Consider the following 6,000-nt stretch of genomic DNA (forward strand, 5'->3'; position numbering starts at 1 on the left):
ATTTACACTGCAGACAAAGTGTAAATGCTTTCTAAACAAGGTGAAAGAAGAAAGTGCAAAAGCTGGGTTGCAGCTAAACATTAAAAAAAAAAACCAAGATTATGGCAACAAGAATGATTGACAACTGGGAAATAGAGGGAGAAAACGTGGAGGCAGTAACAGACTTCTTATGCCTAGGTGCAAAGATTACTGCAGATGCACCCAGGAAATCAGGAGACGCTTACTTCTTGGGAGGAGAGCAATGACCAATCTTGATAAAATAGTGAAGAGTAGAGACATCACACTGGCAATGAAGATCCACATAGTCAGAGCAATGGTATTCCCCGTAGTAACCTACGGATGTGAGAGCTGGACCTTAGGGAAGGCTGAGTGAAGGAAGATAGATGCCTTTGAACTGTGGTGCTGGAGGAAAGTTCTGAGAGTGCCTTGGACAGCGGAGTAGATCCAACCAGTCCATACTTCAGGAAATAAAGCCTGCCTGCTCATTGGAGGGAAGAATAGTAGAGGCCAAGATGAAGTAATTTGGCCACATCATGAGAAGAAAGGAAAGCTTAGAGAAGACAATGATGCTGGGGAAAATGGAAGGAAAAAGGAAGAGGGGCCGACCAAGGGCAAGATGGATGGATGGTATCCTTGAAGTGGCTGGCTTGACCTTGAAGAAGCTGGGGGTGTTGACAGCCAACAGGTTTACATAGACCTGGGAAAGTGTAGCACAATGCATGCCTAATGCTTGTGTTATGCTACACTTTCCCAGATCTACATACACCTACTTCGTTAAAAATACCTTTTTGTCTGCCTCCCTTTCATGAGTAGGGTCTTAATGTAGCATAATACATGCCTATGCCTAATGCTTGTGTAAGCCTCCTGGTGGCACAGTGGGTTTAACTGCTGAGCTTCTGAACTTGCTGACCAAAAGGTTAGCAGTTTGAATACAGGGAGCAGGGAGAGCTCCCACTGTTAGCCCCAGCTTCTGCCAGCCTAGCAGTTCGAAAACATGCAAATGTGAGTAGATCAATAGGTACCACTCTGGTGAGAAGGTAACCATGCTCCATGCAGTCATGCCTGTCACATGCCCTTGAAGTTGCCTGCTGACAGCTCTTAGACTTAGAAATGGAGATGAGCACCACCCCCAGAATCAGACATGACTAGACTTAATGCCAGGGGAAACCTTTACCTTTACTAATGCTTGTGTGGACCATATTACATTCTTGGGGAATATGTTCCTTCATTCTGCATGGAAATAAAACCATTGATAACACAACCCAACAAAAAATGTCTTGGTTTCTTTAGGCCTGATCCTGGTGTTATTTAGGGTGTTGATTCAGAAAATTGCATTGCATAGCCTGCATCAGCTCTAGTTCCCAAGATAATCATTATTTTCTATGGGTGAGCAGATGAGAATTGGTATAAGGCATATTGTGATGGAACTGTTTAAGTCCCAGCTCCTCTTGTTAGGCTGCCTCACCCACAGTTTGAGAATAGTTACCTTTCTGATAGTTTTATAAAGGTGGAACTTAAGGGAACCCGTCCTAGTTTGGATCAATAAGTTTGGAGGCAAGACGTGTCTGGAGTTGGTCCCAGCGAGATCCAGGCTTGGACAAGCCATTTTAACCAATAACTAACTAAGTAATCTGGGAACTCATCTGGCTGGCCCACGTTTTGATTGTTATGACAGATAGCCAGTCGGCAAGTCCCACTGCGCTTTAGGAATTTTATAATTTCCAATTTTTTTATCATTTTATTAATGAGATTTTTATGTGCTGTTGATTATACTTATGTCATTGTATTTATACTTATGTATTGTTGGGGAGATGGAGGCAGGGTACAAATAAAGATGATGATGATGATGATGATGATGATGATTAGTATTAGTATTTTTAGCAAGGTGCCAGGCCTCAATAGGACCTGCTCTCTCTACATCTGGCCTGATCATCTTGAGTATTGGGTGCCCCAGAGGCCCCTCCATCAGAGAAAATGAGCAAGGGAAACTTTCATCTGTCCTTCATCTCCAGAATCATCCACAACCAGCAACTTCAAGACCAACCAGTTACCTTCAAACTTTAAGCATGGGCTTTGTTGTGGGGAAATTAAGATAGTGCCTGGGTGAAGACAGGCCCAAGACCAATTAATAAATTGTTACCATTTCTCTAAAGTAGTAGCGTGGCCATTGATTCTGTGGGGTTCTTTGCTCAAACAGGAAGGCAATCCAGCATCCCCCAAGCTGATAGAAAGTTGGGAGACATTAAAGCTAAAGGCATTTAAAGCAGCCTGGGTGTGACAGCACACATATGTTTTGTATCTCAAAAAATAAAATCTGATAGGTGAAAACTGATACCATTTTTTGAATCTACAGGTCAAATATACCCAGAAACAAGTCTAGCATCCTAGCCACCAAAATGTGTGTTGGCCAGTGCAAACCCCATTAAAATCCTACAAAATGAGAGGCTTCTGTAACAAGTTATCATAGAGTCACCCTGAAGGACCTAGAAGATTATTAGAAGGAACATAGTTTGTTGGACAAGTAACTGAAATCACATTCAACTGCCTTGTTTCTAATTACCGTATATGATCACAAAATAGCCTTCCCTTCCTGAAGTGATGTGTGCTTCTACTACCATGGTAACAATTTTGCTTCTATATCAGCCATATGGTGTTATTCCCCCTTTCTCTTTGCTGATAACACTAACTCAGGAGTTTTAGGAGGACACTCTTCAGGAATTTGCTTCTTTTTCAAATGTCTATCTTTCTGAACTACCTATACATCTTCCTTTCAAATAATGTTGACAACATAGCGGAAATTAATTGTTCTCCAACTCAAGTGTGTAATGGGCAACACATGTTTGTAATCTCCATAATATAAAATATTTACATTCACAGAGTGGTAGGCACATTTTGGGACAAGCAGGGCCTTAATAATAATAATAATAATAATAATAATAATAATAATAATAATACAGTTTATTTATATTCTGTTTTATCTCCCTAGAGCAGTGGTTCTCAACCAGATGCTTTTGGCCTACAACTCCCAGGAATCCCAGCCAGTTTACCAGCTGTTAGGATTTCTGGGAGTTGAAGTCCAAAAACATCTGGGGACCCCAGGTTGAGAACCACTGCCCTAGAGGGACTCAGAGGAGATTACAGTATATACATATAAGGCAAACATTCAGTGCCTTTTACACAGTGTACAACAACAACATACAATACACAGACAAAGGTAAAGGCCTTCCCCTTTTCATCTCTGGCGTTTGGAGGTGATGCTCAACTCCAACCATGGGGAGGTGCTCTTGTTCATTTATTCCATGCCGAGGAACCTATTGTGCATCTCCAATTGTGTTGCCAGCCTGTCTGCATGGGGCACCCTTTTACTTTCCCGCTGAGGCGGTACCTATTGATCTACTAGCATTGTATGCTTTCGAACTGCTAGGTTGGCAGAATAAATAAAACAGATTGTCCCATGAGAATTGCACCGCATGCCACGTGTTATTGAAACCATTGTTCTTCCTGGTATCGCTAGAAGCTGCAGAAAGGGAGTCCCATCCTACAGATGAAGGTGAAAAATTAAATTAATAGCTGATGAATGGGAAGGAGAAATTAACCCCAACTGGAGTCTGAAGCACATGCTTTCCAAACCTTGATACTAAAATGGACTTGGGAGAGAAAGATGAATGGCCAGAAAAGCACACAATATTGTAAAAGAAAACCAAGTTTGATACCTTTATAGCAGGAATGAGCAAACTTTGATCCTCCAGGTGTTTTGGACTTCAACTTCTACAATTCCTAACAGCCAGTAAGCTGGCTGGGATTTTTAAAAGTCCAAAACACCAGGAGGGTTGAATTTTGCCCATGCCTGCTTTATAGGGATATGGGAGAAGATAATCTTCTGATCTCACAAGAAAGGGAAGGGTTGGCATGGGATCGTTGTCTCCATGGATCAACTCTACAAAATGCTAGACATGAGATATGGAAATATATAATAGTCACCTACTGTTTTGTGCAGGTGGATTCTTGGTGGAAGGTGAGAGGTCTTGCTTTGGTGACTCCAATTGATGATGTTCCCAGGAATAGAACTGTATCAAATGCACTACATTTTTGAAGTTGAAGTTTAGTCTTGGCTAGGCTGGAGGAATCAAATCCAAAGTAGGTTTTTCTGCACCAAATGAAGATATGAGTGGGACTAACTAAGGTACTGACTGACAGAGTGAGCAGATTCTCTGAACTGAAACTCTCATGTATCGCAAAGGAATCTTTTGGGATATCAGCAGAAAAGGGGGCTCCATTAGCACCTTACCCCAAAGAGAAAACAAACTCAAGCAAGATCCACATTTAACACATTGCAGGTTAAAGAAAAATACAAAGAAAAAAGTGACTGTTGTGGTCCTTCTGGATTTGGAATCGGGTTTTTGATACCACCATCATTTTAAAACTAAACCATTCAGATTTTTAAAATACCAAAACTTATGATAGACACCTTGAATTTGACAGGAACAATCACTCACTTATCAATTAGACTGTAGTTGTAAAAGTTTTTTGAGATTCTTTCAAGATTTGTAATCCAGGGTTGAAAGGATAAAACGTAAGAGAAGGCATATTTCCAATTATCATAGTTTGGCAATTGCATAGTTACAGCAAGGGATTTACATGATATTCACTATAAACTGTCATATGTAAAATAGTAAAATAAGAATAGAAGGGCTGCCACACAACCAAGTGCCATTTCATGATACCAAAATATAATAAGTAAGATCACGGATTGAGAAAGGATGACAAAGATGCATCATCTCATCCCATCTATCGCTTAGTACCTTGTTGTTGTTGTTGTTGTTTATTCGTTCAGTCGCTTCCGACTCTTCATGACCTCATGGACCAGCCCAGCCAGAGCTCCCTGTCGGCCGTCACCACCTCCAGCTCCTTCAGAGTCAAGCCAGTCACTTCAAGGATACCATCCATCCATCTTGCTCTTGGTCGCCCCCTCTTTCTTTTTCCTTCCATTTTCCCCAGCATCATTGTGAAAAGAAGCAGGGGAGCTGAGGGATGATTTATTGTTGCCACCAATTTGAAAGGAACCAGTATTCAGGAGGTTTTACCCCAGTTCCCAATTTTAAAAAGACTTAGCCGATTTGCAATGGAGGTTGCCGATTAGGAACCAAATTTACCATCAAGTTAGGAGGGAGGCTGTTCAATTGCACCTTCTCCCTTATTAAGAAAGTAATAACTTAGTATTAATTTCACTGTATATACTGTAGCGTGACTGGAGAGAAGAATGTAGATTTATTTGGTTACTTTTCCCTACGTTTCTGCCACCACATGAGGTAAGTTGTAATATTGTGAGAAATGGCACTTGGTACACAGAATAGACGGAGCTGAGGCAATCTTCAAATAAAAGTTAACAGTTTTATTAAGTACACAGCATGTGGTTGCAAGACGTAACTTTTCCTTGTAGCACTTGGAATAATACTTGTAACATTAACAGTTCATTCTTTCAAGTAACACAGTATCTTTCTGATGTAGAGCACTTGTTTCAGACAAAGTTTCCATACAGGGATGTTTCCCTTAGTTGATCCTCCCTAGATCAAATACTAAGTAAACTATTCTTTAGCCTCTCCTTAGACTAAAAGAATACCGGCTATGTTTTACCATTCGGCTGCACTAGCCTGAGAAACTTCCAATAGCCAAACCCAGCTTTTCAAAGCCTCAAAGCTTTGCTTCACAAGTCACTCTGCCACCTTTCCTTTCCTTCTCTCTCAACGCCTAACTCCTCACTCCTCTGAACCTAACTCCTGACTGCTCACTCCTCTAAACCTAAACCCCTAACTGATTTTTTAACTGTCGTTTTTTCAAACTCTCCCCTCTAAGCTCCTCCCACTTCCCTCTCTCCTGCATCGGTCTCCATGGCAACGCACATGGAGGACTCCTCTGACTTAGGCCGCTCCAGCCTTACTGCAGCCAATCTAAACACAAATACAGTTAAAATAATACAATTTATAATCAACTCCTGTACAA

This window comes from Anolis sagrei, chromosome 4 (assembly GCF_037176765.1).
Source record: "Anolis sagrei isolate rAnoSag1 chromosome 4, rAnoSag1.mat, whole genome shotgun sequence".
NCBI lineage: Eukaryota > Metazoa > Chordata > Lepidosauria > Squamata > Dactyloidae > Anolis > Anolis sagrei.